The sequence below is a fragment of the Plectropomus leopardus genome, chromosome 8 (assembly GCF_026936395.1).
Source record: "Plectropomus leopardus strain MGB_pleo_1.0 chromosome 8, ASM2693639v1, whole genome shotgun sequence".
Lineage (NCBI taxonomy): Eukaryota > Metazoa > Chordata > Actinopteri > Perciformes > Serranidae > Plectropomus > Plectropomus leopardus.
Window position 1 is genome coordinate 8938236 of NC_142183.1, and position 17653 is coordinate 8955888.

The following is a 17653-nucleotide window of genomic DNA, read 5'->3' on the forward strand; positions in this document are numbered from 1 at the left end:
TGGGAGAATACGGTGAGGGGTGTTCTAAAGAGAGATGGGTCTTGTTTTACACCATGATTAGAAACTATAAATAGTGAGTGACTGTGTGTGTGTTTGGGGAAACAGGGGGTATGTGTATGTACGTGGTATGTGTGTGTATATATATATACTGTATATATATGCATGCTGTGTGTATGGGTGTGTATTTGTGTATGTGTATGTGAGGCAGGGAAACTGAGACTGACAAATGAGTGATGAAATATAACAGCGTATCCAGTTTCCTCTCGTGCGGTTTCACTTTGGTGGTGGAAAGAATTGTTGATGGCAAATTTTCTAGGTCATTAGCTACTTTGTTAAAGGTCCAGTGTCAAGAATTTAGGTGCATCTACTGGTAGAATGGTGTGGTATATTACAAACAGTTTTCTTTAGTTTCTAATCACCTGACAAGAAAAGTCATTAAGTCTTTGTTACCACATAATGAGCCTTTTATATCTGCCATTTGCATTTTTGAATTGGTAGACAACTGTCAATTGATCTGGATTGCAGAAATATGTAAAATCGCCAAACTTGTTTATTTCTGCTGTGCACTTACTGCAAACAGCAACCCTACAATAATATATATAATAGCTGACCACAGTTGGCCCTTTTGTGACTATTTTGCTCGTATTGTGAACATAGCATAATACATTTAAACCACAGTAATGTTAACCCTAACTTTACATGTGATCAAAAATTTATATTTAGTAAGTGAATAAATAAAAGAGTTTCTTACCATTGACCAAACATTGACTTTTGCCCACCATGTTTATACATTTATGAAGTAAGGTCCGCAACTCTTGTTATAAAATAACGTTGTTATCAGTGTTGGTATACTCGTCTGGCATGCTTTATAGTTAAAAGTTTGCTTGCTTGCTACAGCTAGTAGTAAAGTAAAGTATAGCTGCTGTGAACAAAATAACAAAATATCTAATTTTTTTGCCATCAGTTGTTAACACTGTTGCTTTCTACCATTTTTGCTGCCTTGAAATGTCACACAAACGTCCCAACCAGGCAACTTGGGTATCATCAAAATGTCCCAGTGTCCCATTTGTATTTATGACTTTGGATGGCTGTTCATGTGCTTGTAATACAGTAATTACAATATATCAAAGAGCGCGTAAAGGCAGCAATAAATCTCTCAAAATGATGGATGTAACAAACTGTTATGGAGCTTTGCGTGTAGGAGTTGCTATTAGCAACCGATATTTCAACTGAAACCAACTGCTGGTGGCAGAACACATTAAAACAAACATCTACATACAGGCCTATGATTCTTATCTAGATTGGACTTGTTTATTAATCTGATTGAAATAAACATCAAAATCAAATTTTAAATTGTTTATTTGTGTTTTGCTCATTTATGTTACCAAAAAGAGTTAATGTGAGCACTCTTGTTACCCACAGTGCTTAAAGTGGGTGCAGGCGGACACAGGCCTGACAGCTGGTCAGGTTCAGGACTGCGAAGGTTATGATCACAGTGTATGATTTCTATCTCAGCATTCACCCTCTCACCGCGGCCCCGAGACCTCTGTCAGACCCCCAGACAGCTGGACCCTGGTTCTGGTTTCACTGCTAGTTTGGTCAACACAACGACTAACGGCAGTGTGTTGTCACGTATTTTGCACTTGTCGGTTGTCGATGTCTCATGTCTCTATAACTCTGCCTAAAATGCCACTACACAGACGTAACTTTATACTTGTCGAATGATTATGACACTTGTTACACAGCAATGTGCACATAGTCTGTAAGTAGAAAAAAGAACTGAGAGGCCAAGAGCAAAGGCTTCTCCATCTGTCTTTTTCTCTTTATGAGTAATGTCGATTTTTTTTTAAAGCGCCCTTCCCCCTCCTCTTTCCTCCCCCTTTCCTTCTCCTTTCTCCACTACTTTCCCTTGCCCCTTCACGCCAGCTGTGGTCTGCACAAAAACTGATTTTCAGAGTGTTAACCACCATGTTCTTCCTGCCGACGGCAGGATTTCATTTGCAGAGCACAGGGGGCCAATATCTAGGGTAATTCCCAGGGTTTAGTGCCACTGATCTCTTCCCAGCTCACCTTGGGGAGAAAAATTAAAGCGGCGATAAGGCCTTACCCTGCCCAGCACCGTGTTCACCCTGTGCTGCCCGCCGCCTCACTGCTGTCGGCTCCCAGACACTCACACAGATGACACCTGGTCAGTCTCATATTCAATGTCTGCACGCATTTTATACACAAACTAAAGGTAATATGGCAGAAAAATATGATAAATGTTAACATTCATTATGGGGATTTCGTGAGTAATAGACAAATCAAATTTAGGTTATTTTCTTGTTACACTATGTGTATCATTAAAAATTTAAAATATAAATTAATTGGTTTTACAACAACTGTCATCAATTTGCAGTTGGCTAAATGAAGGCTCACTAATATCTTGCATATAAACGAGAATAGCTCTGTGTTTACATGTCTATGCATGTGTTTTAACTTGTTAAGGTGAAGTAAAAAGTAAACTCATGTTGTTAACAGTGTAAGGAGGTACTCCTTTTATATACTACAATAACATAATTACAATTTTCAGTGATAAGAAATGGAATTATTTGCTATTTCAGTTTTAGTAGTAAAGTTTTGTTGTAAAACAAGTTGATGCTTTTCTTTTTGTCACTTTAACCTCTTAAATAAAACTCCATATAGGTCTATGAAACAAAATCATAATAAAAATATCAGAAATTGCTTGCCAAAAAATGGGAAATTTTACTTTTATGAGTAACAAGGTCTACACTAACCTTTTATTAGTCATAAGTTGTTGTTTTTTTCAGTGTTATATGTTGTAAAAGACAGATAAGTCAGTGTTTTCCCCTGCATTCATGTGGTGTCGGAATAATCTAAAAAATGAGTTCCCAATTGGGGAAAATTTACTTGAAAGCCAGTCAAGTTGGAATTTGGAAAGTTGCTGAAAATTAGAGTGCATGAGTTGCTGAGTTGAAGACATATATCTAGAAATATGGCAGACAAAAGTAAATGTTTGGTCAATAGTGAAAAACTACTTAAACAAAAAAGTTTTTTCTTGGTAATAGGGTATCACTGATAGTTGCTGAGTGAATTAGCATTGGTCAGATAAAGTAATATTCTAGTTTTAGGGAATGCATTGGTGCAGCAACAAGTTTGGGGACAAACTCACTTTGTAAAATAAATCTAGTGGACACTGGAAGTCAATATGGTGTTCAAAAAAAGTTGAACTCTCACAGAGAGCCATTAAATTTTGGTTCGAAAGTAATCAGGTTGATGATATTGAAATGTCTAACGATGTTAGTATTCACATTGTGTGGATGTTAACGTGTTAGCAGTGTGTTGCTTAAATGCTCTGAGTACAAAACAAGTCGTGAATAATAGCTCATGAAGACAATAAAATCAAAAGAATTACTTCCCAACTTGGGAAATGTGACCTTTGAAAGAGCTTGTGAATGCAGCACTATTACATCCAAAAGAAGTACTTTGTCTGCATACTGCAGTTAATGCTGTAAATTTCCTAAATATATTAGACACAAATATAGTTACCTTTCCTAAGTTGTAATTACTTTAAGACGGATGTGCTCTCAAATTACAGTGTTTGCATTTTTGTCATCCTTTTTTAAATGAGCCCTAATATGGAGAACTTATCCTGATAGGGAGAAATAAATCCAATGTGTGCTGCTTGTATATTTCCATCTTCCCGGCAGCAAAATTACTTTTCTACTGTTTTAATAAAAACCTTGTCCGTGACCATTTTTTTAGGACTTGGATAAATGTCATTCCCTGTGAGTGCAAAAATCCTAATTTAATTTAAAAAATGTGTTAAACCTGACAGCATTCCATTTAGAGGAGAGGAAAGAGACATTAACAAATGAAATGTCAAAAGACTGATTTTTTTTTAAAGAATTCAATCAAAATGAGAACAGATGTGATTTTCATGTATGTTAAATAAGAAGTGAAATTGGTTGCGGAGGCTACTTGGGAGGAAAATTAAAAAGAAATTAAAAGTTTCTTGTAGGTTTTTGGGTTGGTGGTCCATTCAAGGGCACTGCTTTGGTAGTCTGCCTCAGCTGTGTGATGGGAGCAATTAAAAAGCAAAGTCTTGTTAACCATGAGGCTTAGCAGAGTGGAAGTGGAAAATAAAGAGGAGCAGGAAACACATGGCCTCCTTAATTCACATATACAGACATTTTTCTCTTCCAAATCGAGTGAAAGGCGGGCAGAAATACCTACAATACCTTAATTTAGTTTCTTTTTGACACTAACTCTGAATGTGCACACTACACACACACACACACACACACACACACACACACACAGCAGTTTAAATGCTGTCTCTGGGAGTGGGGGGTCCCAGAAAACAATCTATTTCTGCACATCAGGAGGGCCTTGTGGATTTAAGTGAAACCAAATGAGTCGATGTGTCCCTGATTAAATGCGTAAGTTATTGTTTCTTTAAAAAGTGCGTCACATAATGCTCCCTCTCTCATACATGACATGACTGTCGGTTTGACGTTTCACCATTCAGAGTGCGTTGCAATGTGTTTCCAATCGGCACCCGTGATGGGACATGCATGCTGCCCTTTGAAATGATGCACCAGGAGGAAAACATAAACAAATGTTTGCCACCAAGCACGTTCAAATCCCCCTCCCTCCCCGCCTTTCACCCCGCCCACCCCGCTCTCCAGAAAGCCACAGCCTCACATGTGACACATTACCAGGGAGGCAGAAAACATGTTTTTGGAATTAAACTATTACGGGCCCTTTCAAACAAGATACATTTCCTAATTGGCTCCTTTCACAACATTTACATATCTTTTTTTCTTTTTTTTTTTTTTACTCTGGGAGGTGGGTGTTGTTGGTTTTCTGGGTGTCAAGTCGAGGTGTCCTATGGAGGTATAGTTTATGAAAAGCAGCCTGGCGGAGAATCACGGCAGGGCAGAACCACACTGGGAGAAAGAGAGCGGCCGTGTCGACATATGAAGCAAAACAAACAGTCTGACTTCTAAGCCTTGGCAGACCCTGCTGACGGGTCCCTTGGTTTCTCAGCTTTCCTCCCAGATGCCTTTTAAGCCCTTTATTCTGTTTTTTACTGGCACTCTCTTTTTTTGCACTTCTTTCAGTGTGTGTGTGTGTGTGTGTTTCATAAATCCCCTGAGGGATACACTCAGAGGGAGAAACAAAGATACAAGGCACAGTGAGGTAAAGCTCTCCTTAAACGCTATTTTCAATCAGTTAAATGCCACATTTAGAGACACACTACCACATGTACGTACACAATTGTACGCATAGCTAAAGTGAAATGATAGCATCATAATGTCCAATTCCTGCCGAACCCAAAATAGCTTTACACCACACTTTAACAACTCCTCACTTTCGCTGTCAAGTTGAGCAAACACAGACGTCACGACTATCAGAGGAGTCGTCCCTTTCCCTCTCCCCTCCTGCCCATTTCTGAGACACCGCTGCCGCTTTGCTGCAGAGAAACTCAATCTATTGTTTGATGTGGACAGACAGATTGTCTTCCAAAGATTGCCAAATACTTTGTGTAAACAACCCCCATTTTAACCTTCTCCCAAAGTGTGACTTAATAAAGATGAAAACGCGAGGTGTCCGTTTTCCCCCCTCGCTGGGGAGGCCCGATGAAAACCACATGCGTAAATAGAGCCTGGTGCGCGGCGTTAAGTGTGCGCATGAGAGAAGAAACAGTAATCAGATTGGTTTCCTGTGACAAACAATAACATTTATTTTAAAGCAGCAGCATTTTTTCTCAGGCAGAGGCGGTAGCTCCCAGGGTAATCAGAGCCAGACTCGTCTGGGCTCCGAGACGCAGAGATGTTGCTACCTAGTGGGGCAAGTGGGGGGTCACATTAGCACTGGTGTAAGACAAGGTGGTACCACTGTTCAGAATAGCCTTCGTTTGGAGGAGGATTCGGAGGAGAGAGAGATCATGGATGATTGTTTTTATACAACTCATAAAACTTAGTTGTGCTTCTTTAAACATGGGAAAGACCCAGTAAAAGCCAACAACATATTAATGCCCGGCCTGAAGTGGAGCACTCAAATATACTTTGGCATTTAGGTCTGTAGGTCAAGATATTTTTATGATGACAAATAAATTAATCACATTTTAAACAATGGGTTTCCTGTCCATTGCAGTGGACGGAGAATAAGCCCAAATAACCACCTAACAATAAAAATGACAATAAATGGTCTTGATTGACCTTTTTTTTTCAACTAAATCGTGACTTTATTTATTTTTAATGAATGGTTAACTCATATCAATTAAGTGATGCTTAAAAAACATTGCATATATATTTTGCATGAATATTTTGCTTATAGATATTGTATTGTATTTGTCATCACGACTCAAAATATCCTCAATTTCCGAAGTATCTCCCGAGAACAGTACCTTCAAAAGATAAATATTCTCTGCACATAATCAATCAATGCAATTAAAAAGTTTAACTAAAGGAGCTGTAGACGTTTTGGGTTACACACGTCAAGCATATCTTGATAATCTGCAATGATGGAACACAGTACCTTGCATTGCATATACTGCATACATGTGGCATATAATATTATATACAGTATAGGCATTGATTTTGTTTTAATGTTGTGGGACACACATATAAAACAGGGAGTTTTAGGTCCTTTCCCATAAACCTTTGAGCATCAAACACTTAATTTACTGCGATCTGGTGATTTTTATTTATTAATTCATCAATCTGTGCCTTTCCTGCGTCAATTTATGGTGTGAATATCTTTAATTTTATCAAAATAAAAGTCTTCTGCTACTTTAATTTTTTTGTTGGGTGGGACAAATGCATGTTTTGAAATACTGAGGAATAAATCAATAAATAAACCTACACTTTTGAGTTTATATTTATATCAAAATCACTGATAGTATTTTCAGCGATAATGCCTCACCAGTGCCAAACAAAATGTATAAAATCTCTTGAAAAAATTGAGAATAAATGGATAAGTTATTATCTAACTTCTTACATATCTGCTTCAGCCAGTCCCTACGAGGCTCTGCTTTAATTATTTAATGTGAAAGCTTCCCTCCATTTTCATAATGAGTGATAGCTTTGGTGCCCCATGTAGCTCAGCTTAACTGTGATCAAGTGGAGGCCCGTGGGAGCTCTCAGCATGCTTACAGTCCTCTAACAGACGAACGCGGCGGCGATGATGGATCACACAGTTTTCATCACAAACTCATAGGAGTGTCTGCTCGCCTCAACTTAAGGGCTTCTGACCTAAGAGCTCCCCCCTGTTGGGGCGATTTTAGTTGGACAAATTTTCCCTCCTACAGGGTCTCTGCCGACTGCGAGGAGAGCGGCTGCGAGACTCATCTGCCTCTTATTACACTCCCTAAATTGAGTGCGTACACAGTGGATGTGTTAATGGATAGAAATGCAGTGCGGGGACATGGTGTGCAGGGCTGGTAAAGAGAAACTTCTCCCATAACCTGCAGGACTGCCAGGGTAGCCCGAACTCTCAGTTTATCTCTGCTCTTATGCCTCGTGTTATGTGACTTGGCAGTGGATGGAAACTTAGATATTTCTGTGTTATCTATTTACATGCTGCACATGTGAGTGTTTCCCTTTGAGACCCTTGAGATCTTCAGAAATGTACAGTATTTCCCTTCTTACTTTCACTTTTGTGGCCTGTTGATGTGACTTAGTGTTACATGCCAAAAACTAATGTTGATTTCAGATACCACCTTTACAGCGTCACAAAGCGGGTCTTTACTGAACATAATCACCACAACCCTCAAAAGTCACCTGATTACTGGAGAAATGTTAGAAATTAACACTCTCCACAAGAAAAATGCAGAAATGGCCGTTAATTTTTATCTTGTACGACTATTTTAAACAACCCATTTTTGCTGTTTCTAAAAAAATCACATTTTTGAAATACACTGACAAATTTGATGAGCAGATGAGAAAATTAGTTTCACACGCTGCACATAAGTGGGTGAGGATTACCTTGCGAGAGCTGTTAGCGGCGGGTGCAGTGCAGAAAGGCCAGTGTGGAGCTCATGGCAACAGTCAGCGCCAGTTGTTTGATACTGAAGCCTGGCATGAGTGCCTTTCTGAGCCCACAATGGATCATGCATGACCACATTACTTAAATATAGAAGCACATGCAGCAAAACTGCAACTATTCTGGCACTAGCTGATGGTGCGTCTTGTTGCAAAAGGATTTTTGTGATTACAAGAAGGCCTAAATAATAACATGTTTTATGTACACATTCATTAAAAAAGAGCAATCATTCAATTCAGCAGCATGTTGAAAGGCTCTCCATGGATTATACACATCAGAATCAGTTACAAGCCAGAGTCAGTAGCTCAGCGTTAAAACTAAAAGCAGGGGGCACAGCTAGCGCGGCTGGCTAAAGTTTACGAAAATACCCCCCTTCAAAGCTCAGACATACTTCACTTATTTAATCTGTACACAAGCATAAATGTTACGTTTGTAAATTTTTTGGAAGTCACTAGTGGCGCCCCCAGAGTTTTTTCAAAGGGTTTGCCAGATTGGGCAACTGAAAATCTTGTGGTGGCACAAGAAAACCAAAAGCCATAACTGAATTTCAGCGATTCGATTATGATGAAGTTTACAGACGAGTAAAAAACCATGTCATATAGAGAATTAAGGCGGCACATTCTGATGTACTTTAGTTTCTTATTTTATATCTAATGTTACTTATCACCTGATGCACATAGACTAATTTTAGCACAGTTAACATTTTGAGTTCTGCAAATAATCCTGTTTAAATGTGTGTTAGGCATTTTATTGTTCTTGAAAATAGGCTGGTTGTTTTTTTCCTTAAAAAGATAAATATACAGCTTTAATTTGAAGTAGTATATTTATTGTAAGAAACAAAACATTTTCTGGGAACAAACCTCCTCAAGTTGTCAGCAGTGATTTCATGGACTTGTGGGTACCCAGAGAACCATTTTCAGCAGTGATTTCATGGCATTGTTGGTACCAACAGATGCCTTAGGTTTCACAACCTAGTAGTTTCAAAAGATACCTCTGTCTTTGCACTAGATTAAATGTGGATCCGGAGCCTCTTGAAGATATTAATGTCGGCCTCCAGTTATTACTTACACGCTGTTAATATGTATTTGTGGACCAGAGACTTGCTTGCAGTCTCTATGCTAAACATATCACCTCTTAATGGCAGATCCATTGGCTACTTGACACACAATCGTACCATAAGTTAACAAAACTGATAGCAAGGTTGCACATAAAAAAGTCTGTTTTTGGTGATAGTTCTTGAGCTCACTTTGACAGAGGCTGTGTTCTCACCACAGCGGCTGCGGGTTCAACTCCAGCTTGTGGCTGTTTGCTGCGTGTCGCCCCCTCCCTCTTTACTTTTCAAGCGTAAGCTTTCCTTTACCATAAAGGCAAAAGCCAAAAATATAATCTTAAAGAAATAATAATTACTCACCACTTTACCACTTCAGAAAAACGCAACTCTGTTTACGCTTGTTCTCCTTCTGTAGATGCTAATTGCAACACATTCTCGCTCCTGATTGACTAATTGGCAGATGGCCTGACAGTGCAGCAACTGCAAATTTATAGACATTTGTACGCATGAACCCGCTGATGGGAAGTGTTGAGAATGGAAAAAGGATGTGCGATGTGTGTGGAGGCGGGACAGTGGGGTGACATTATTAGCTTATTTGTTTAGTGAGTGTCTTACTGGCATCAGCTGTAAAAAACAATGGGCTGATGCACACGAATAAATTACTTGCCTGACATTATCATGTATAAAGCTGTCCAATAAGATTCATTTAATTATTAACTGAAGGGTCTGGAGCCCTGTTCTGAATCATTCAGGCCACCTTTAACCCCTTGTGGTACCATAACAAGAAATGGATGTTAATGTTTTGCTTAAATACAGCTGACTAGTTTATCTATCTTGTAATTGGCAAACTAATAAACCCAGTTCAGACAGTGTTAGTATCATACACCAACTGCATATTAAATTGGGTCGTGTACTCTTCAGTAAAGTGTACATCTTTCAGTAAAACCTTCTGGTATTTCCACCAGACAAACAGCCTTCTAAAGAGTATTCAAAGCGCTTAGCAAACTGTCCCAACTAACCAAAGAAATGTGAACTGATAAACCTGCTAAACTGCACAGTATACAGTAAATATCATTGAATAACTCAATCACCCCACTACAGGGGTATTGGGACACATTTGGCAAACTTTTCTTCTCCCTCTTTACCAACAACTGTGTCAAAATGCCCCACATTTACCATTAAAAGGCAATCAAACGGCAAATGTTCTGGTATTCAGACGACGGAGTGAAAAATTGAGAAGGGGGAGAGGATTAGAAACAGCTTTGAGTGCAAATTGAATTAGCCCTTTTGAGATGACTTGGGGTAAGAAATGAAATGTCATCCTCGCCCATGCAGGCAGAAATGCAAAACATGTGAATGTGAAGAGCATCTCTTTTTTTTCCCTCCCCTTCTCTTTTTACTGTACTAAGATGTGTCAGGCATAAATCATCACAGCGAGGATGAGAACCAGCCGCCCGCAGCTCCTCGAGACACTCGGGGACAAACATGCTGTATGGTGAGTCGTACAGCTGTTTTCAAATTGTGTGTCACAGCTTTAACCCTGCTTGGACTAATTACCTCCTGCAGCGCTGCGGCTCCCACCAACAAAAAAGGACTGATTCATAATTTAGAAATGATTAACGCAAACCACAATTCATCCATGTTTATGGGAAAAAAAATACTGTTTAGTGTGAAAAGTATGTCCCCAGAAATGCCCATCTAAACAATTTAATAGAATTATTTTTTATGTTCTTAACTGCTTATTATAGTAGTAGTAAAAACTGCATAAAAAAGGTAAAATTTTCTCATTCTAGAGTGAATACAAGATCTGCAAGTGCAAAAATCATTAGTTCTCTGCTTGCATTAGAGTAATAATCCACCAGTAAATCTGAAACTCAAACTAAAGGGTGTTTTAGTGAGCTGCAGCTTAAGTGTGCAGCTTGTAGACAAAGTGATCGTGTTTCACCGAGGCATGAGCGATTCTGTCACTATTTTTATAGACGTGCAATCTCAACCAATCTCAACCTGCTGGTGAAGTGCAGCTCCCCAGTTCTGCTGGCGTTGAAGTTGATATGCAAGAGTCATCGTAGGTAATAATGTGGGCAGCAGACGAGTGGGAGAAGGCTGCGTTTCTGTGCTCCCCTGGCTCCCGCAGCGATGGTGTTGGTTATGACACCAGAAACTGGCTCCAACTGTGGATACGTTTTCCAAAGAGTCGGTTTCAGGGAGAACACGCAGACTCAAGTCATAACAGCGTGATCATGTAACAAAAAACTGTGTTCTGTGGTCTCACTGATGCAACTCATATTTCAGAAAGAACACCAGTGTACACTATATTTAGTTGTATTTGTTATTAGTAGTATTTCGTTTATGACCAACATTTGTGAGAAAACCTTTCCAGATGTGGCCCGAAATAATAGACACATAACAATATCTGACTACTACTACGATTAGGGCTGTGATGTCATTCAAGTCCTGCTCGATGTGCAGTGGGATATTAGACCTTCTTCTATAAGACCTCTTCAGAGGTATGACCTGAATATAAATGTCATTCATGCTCCTGCATGAAAGTTTAAGATATGCAACTAACTTTGATGTCTTGGAAGGGAAAGGAATTTGGACTGACTTTATTACCATGAAATCACTGCTGACTTTGTTTGGTGGTAATGTCTGTACTTTTACTCCATAACTGGCTCATCAAACTTTGACATATTGTGCATTTTTTACTCTATTCTGTATGTCAAGACACTTTAAAGGCACAGTTCACACCAAAATCAAAACGACATATTTTTCCTCTTACCTGTAGTGCTGTTTATCAGTGTAGATTGTTTTGGTGTGACTCGCTGAGTGTCGGAGATATCGGCTGTAGAGATGTCCACCTTCTCTCCAGTGTTATGGAACTAAATAGCACTTGGCTTGTGGTGCTCAAAGCGCAAAAAAAAAAAAAAAACACATCTGAAAATCCATAGACCTTGTTTTGAGAAGTTTCATGAAGGAACTATTTTCTTTTTACCGAACTACACCTGCCGAACGCACCATTGCACTGAAAGAAGCTGCAACTTCTGCTAGCTCACCTAGCACGATGGAGCTAGTACGTTATATCTCAGCCCAAGATGTTGCCGGAGTTGGCGGGTGAAATTCAGTACAAAGAAAATTGTTCCTACATTAAAACTGTAAAACATTTACTTGAGTAACCAGGTCATGATTTTTTAAAAAGAGACATTGCTGTTGTCCAACCATACAAAAGAGAGTGAAGTCAATGCAATCTACTGCTGGTATCTCCAACACTCGAAAACTAGCACCAAAACAATCTAGTTTGATAAATAGCTACACAGATAAGAAGAAACCTAGGCTGTGTATTTTTGATTTGGGGCTACATTGTTCCATGTTACATTTTGTTTTGATTCCTTACAAATTTGAGGGTGAATGGTCACCCGCCCTCTGACTGCCTGTTTGTACACCAATTTATTTGGAGAAATGGGATGAGTAATGACCGACTCATCACAGCATTTTATGTTGCTCATAGATCAGGTCAGTGCTTTTTTTTTAAAAAAATCCTTGCTCAGTTTGGTACAATATACCCTACAGGGCAACTCAAGTAATTATTGATTGCACTTTCATAAAACTGGGTGAAATGGTTAAGCAGCAGAAGACTCTTTAGTCCCGACAGTAAGGGGATTCTACATGTCCCATTACACAACTTAATAGTGTCTTTCATTAGACCATCCCTGCCTCCTAAATGGCCACTTATTCTAACCCCACACCTCAAGTTTGTGGTGTGGTGACCTCAAGTCTGAAGCCAAGCCAAGATAACCCTCATGACATCTTCTGGGTTATCCTCTGAGACTTTGGAAAACTCCCTCCAGAGCTGCATTAGATGACGTAAAGGACTGATATAACAGGCAGAGTAGGACTCCCAATGGCAAGTGAACTGACATTAAAGGGGAACACAACTGAAATTAAGAATTCGAGTATGTTATTTCTATAGCCAAGGAAAGTTCAATCAATATTTGTGTGTTGCATGGCCAAAGTCATTCACTAGAGTTGCTTGACATTACAGAGCTGCCTTGGTGGTCACTGTCTGATATAAACTTTACTGTCACTGCCGCCTTGCATTGTGGGATATTTGTGCCGAAATAGTGTCAAGAGTTTACACAATGTAATTTTTCACCAGAAAAAGCATGCAATCCATGTACTATTGGTTTCATACTAAAGTTTCGGACACAGTAAAAAATCTCACATACTATTTTAGTCTTCTAAATAGTATGTGAGATTTAACAAGAGAGTTAACAAGAAATTTCATACAAAGCCCCCCAAGTGGGAGCCTGAATTTGAGGACCAACAGAATTTTTTTCAACTTTCATACTTAAGTGAGCTTTATTCAATTGTAATGGATTTCTTCAATTTTCATTTCTGAAAATGTGCCCATATACTAAGAACATCCCCACGGGTGCTCTCAGTGCAATATCTTTCACTATTCATTGTCAATGAAGCGGCACCAGACTTATACCTGTTGACATCACAAATTTGAGTTTTACCACTGTAGTTTTGGATTTTTAACAGAGTTCTTCACATTTAAAGATTTTTTGGACTGTTTTAGACCATAGGAATAACATGTATGAATCTTGAAATTGAGCATGCTCCACCTTTAATGTGTACAAACAGTGGAGTGCCCATTTAAGTATTAGAAAATCCTTTACTTGTGCCACAGAGGGGAAATTTCCAACATTACAACAACAACAGTGCAAACAGGAGACACCAGTAAAAAACACACAAGGCAATATAAAAGTAAGTGTACATGTCTACACAGACATAATACATAAACCGCAAAAACACAAAGCAATATAATAATAAGAAAGCGGTAAAAAAAAAGCACAGCAATGTAATAAGTAAGCAGTTATAAAGTTGAAATATAATAAAGAAGACAGGCTGGATGGCTGATTACTGAATGGTAGAAGTATAGATATTGCATATTAATGGGTTTCAAAGCCTACTATAACTCACAATACAATTTTTGCTGACTATTTTTAAATGTGTTTATTTTTAATTTAAGTTAACTTTTAACTTTGATTTAATTTTAAATCAAACTTTTTGTAGCTGTAGTTTAGTGACATTTTGCAGCCAAGTCCACTGTCTCTGTTGTTGAGCTGTGACATTTGACCACTGATCCTTTCTGAAGTCTGAATGTGTCTGTCTTGTCATGACTACCACAGTTAATTATTCTGCTTTTTTTTAACTTCTTGACATTTTTGCTCCTGTTTCAGTAGTCTTTTGCTGTTTGCATAAATATCCATAATAATGTGGTAACCTGCTTACCTATTTCAAAGCTCATACATTACCAGCAGGCAAAAGTTTTGGCCCTTTTACCTGCTTCTGCATTATAAAGTTGGTGTTTATGTGTTGTTTCCATTATGTTGTCCATCCTATACTAATGTGGTTTGATAACTGAGTTTTCTGTTATGAGTTTGTGTCAGTGATAGAAGTTGGAATCATGAGGCAGCTAACAGGACGTCACTTATTTTGTCACTTCCCTCAATCGGCATCTGGAGCGCGCTCAGTGTGGGTGGGGGGCATTTCACTACAGATACAAGGCACATGCTGTATGGTGATGATGGGTCTGAAACTAGGTTATCCATCACCGGCCGTCCTCAGTCCACGGGCCCCTGGCCAATACCACATCCATTATCAGGTTATGGGGATACAACAGGGAAAATAAAAGGGCTTTTTCCCAACAGGAGGCTACATTAAAAACGTATGGACAGATGTGAGAGTCTGGCAGAACCACTATAGTCGACACTGAAAGGACACAAAGTCAGGAATGTCTGCTTGTAAATTTTCAAATAGTGTATAGGGATGAGTAATTGAAGCTGCATACAAGACTCCAGGCTGACTTTTAACCAAACATAATATACAGGACTTTTGGAAATAAATGTTTGATGATAAAAAAATGGAAAACATTCACGTTTTAAATTCAGTTAAAGTCCTATCAATATTCTTTTTTAGACTAAGTTGTGGATATGAGTATAAAATGTTTTACAATATAAATTCATGCATACTACTAGAATTTGCAGTGTAAAGAAAACCCATTTTTCCTCTGCAACATGAGGCAGAAGAGAAGAAAAAAACCCTCCGAGACTCGGCCAAAAGTGCTTTTTCATATTGTAAATTAAGGAGAAGACTGTGGCTTTCAAAGCAAACCATTATGATAGTTAACGTAGAACCACTTTAAAGGCCAGCTGCGGGAGTGACGTGAATAATAGTGTTTAATTTGTCTAATCTTAGCAGGAGCAGTGGGTGGCTGGGGGTGGGGGGTTCGCTGGTACCCTGCTGGCACTTGAAGAGAGCTGCTTCCACCACAATGTGGTGCAAATGCCCCAAATTACCGCTTGGCTGTGTTGCTGTTGTTTTTTTGTGCCCTTACCCTTTCATTTGTAGTTTGTCTGTTGTTAACATGTGTGCACAAAAGACAGACATGGTGGGGACTACTGTGGAAAAGTTAGTGCAGGATGAAGTGTAGCACGTGCCAAGAATAGTTGATTGAGGAGATGATTTTCTGTTTCTTTTTCAAGGGCACTGTAATTTGCCCAGGCGCTATAAAATCCCTATAAATGAATAATTTAAGAACTTTATGGATGTCGTTCGGAAAGTATTTCCAAGGGCAAGTTCCTCGGACCCTTTTTGCAACAGCAGAGACATGAATGTAGCCACATTATAATGCTGCATGTACTCTATGGTGAGGCTTATTTAAAATGCCAATAAAATTGTCTCCTTTTGGAAGCAGGTTTGAATGCGGCCGCTCACAGTTTGAGCGGTTTAAAAGTACAAAATAATGCAGATATCAACAGTTTTGCACCATCCGAGGGCTGCGGTTTATGCTGAGCTATATTTCCTTTATTTTATTTTCCTAACTGAATTCAGTGGTGCTGCCTCTTGTATCGCACCAGCCAGTTTGGCAGTGGAAAATTTACTTCAGATTTTTATACTGCTTGTTTTCAATTTGACACAGTTCAACTGTCTTGCATAAGAGACAATCCTGGAGCCGAGACATCTCCCGTGACTCTCCTACCAGCTCTGCTCAGTGTTGGTTTGCATTGGAACAGGAGATGTTGTTTTACGCTACAGATAGTCTTATACTATTTATTGTTATAATCCCTCAGCACACATTATAATTATGTGACAGAGCTAATACTTAGTGCGCCGAAATGTAAACTCGTATGACATCAAATACATGTATACGATTTCAGACGGGCTGCAAGAAAAAGGAAGAAATGTCTTTTAAGTGTTAAATTATATATGTCCTCTGCCTCTGCAGCAAAAACAAATCATGAACGCCCAACAGGAGACGGCACATACTGTGGGGGCAAACCATGTGTGTGTGTGTGTGTGTGTGTGTGTGTGTGTGGATCTCACCTAAATTAAACCATGTGGTCACTCAAAAGTCCCTCACCACCACTCTTCCCACCCCCCCGCCTCAATCTCCTCGTCCCTTCAACCCCAGGCCTCTCATTGACCTTCCAGGCGCTCATTGTCCCAAAGTGAGACTTGATTACTGGCCTAAGCCCTGTGAAGGTTCGCCTCAGTGGCCACAGCTGATCTTTTATACTAATTTCGGATTAATGCGGGGTCTGCAACACTGCGTAAACACAGCCACTGAGAAGGCCCCTGCCACACAGAGCTAAACATTAATCCTCCTTAATGCTGAGAGTCAACTTCCAGTCCTTATCAGAATTTGTCTTAATCTCTGCCTAGGCTGTACAAAACTCCACTGCTCAATAAGTAAAATGTACACCACCAAACAACAAATGAGCCAATGAGCTGGGCTGGAGTAGAAAGAAAAAAACAGCTGAGTGGCAAAGAATAGAAATGAGTCTTACCTTGGAGATCTTTAAAACAGCCGTCCTGGTTTACAGACTCTAAGTGAAGGAAGATGTAGCGACACTTTTTGCCTCATAATCAAAACATCTTCATCTTTGCTGTCTGCGAATTTTAGTCCTCGATTTGTGCCATCGCCACAAGCATTTCAGCAAGTTTCCCTACACCCCGTCTCTCTTATTTTTCTCTCCCATGCCGTTTCGAATCCACTCATGTGTGGGTTTTGACCATGTGGGTCCTAGTCCCTGTCTTGTCTAGCGCCCTTCCCTAGACTGCGTGTGCTTGTCTGTAATTTTCTCAATATGAGATATGTGATATATTATTTCAGCAAATATCTAGGCTCCGTTCAGCGGCATACTTTGATTTATGACTGGATGTTTTTGTATCATAACCACTGGTATATTTACAGTACATACAAGTAAAAATATGTCTGAAAATACTCAGGGACACTTTGTCTTAAGGTAAACTTAGCAGGTGAAAACTTTAATCCCTGTTTTATTTTAATCTGCCAAACAAAAATTACCACCCCTATTTTCCACTGTTGTTTCCAAGTTAGGTAATTACAATAGTTTAATTTAATTTTGTGGTACCAAAAGAAGGCAATTTTACCTGTCCCTTTTCACACCTTTTTACTGTAATTTTTTATTCAGTTTTTTTCCTGTTCATTAAAAGTAAAAGGTTCTCCTAAAATACTCTGGA

General features: G+C 39.2%; 1 protein-coding gene across 1 annotated transcript in view; it reads right to left on the minus strand.

Moving 5' to 3' along the window:
• Positions 1-17090, minus strand: part of pitx2 (paired-like homeodomain 2) — a 65324-nt gene extending 48234 nt beyond the window's left edge. Inside the window, exon 1 of the mRNA XM_042493233.2 lies at positions 16957-17090. The gene's annotated coding sequence lies outside the window, so the exon portion shown is untranslated. The remainder of the gene's footprint in view (positions 1-16956) is intronic.
• Positions 17091-17653: the final 563 nt, after the last annotated feature.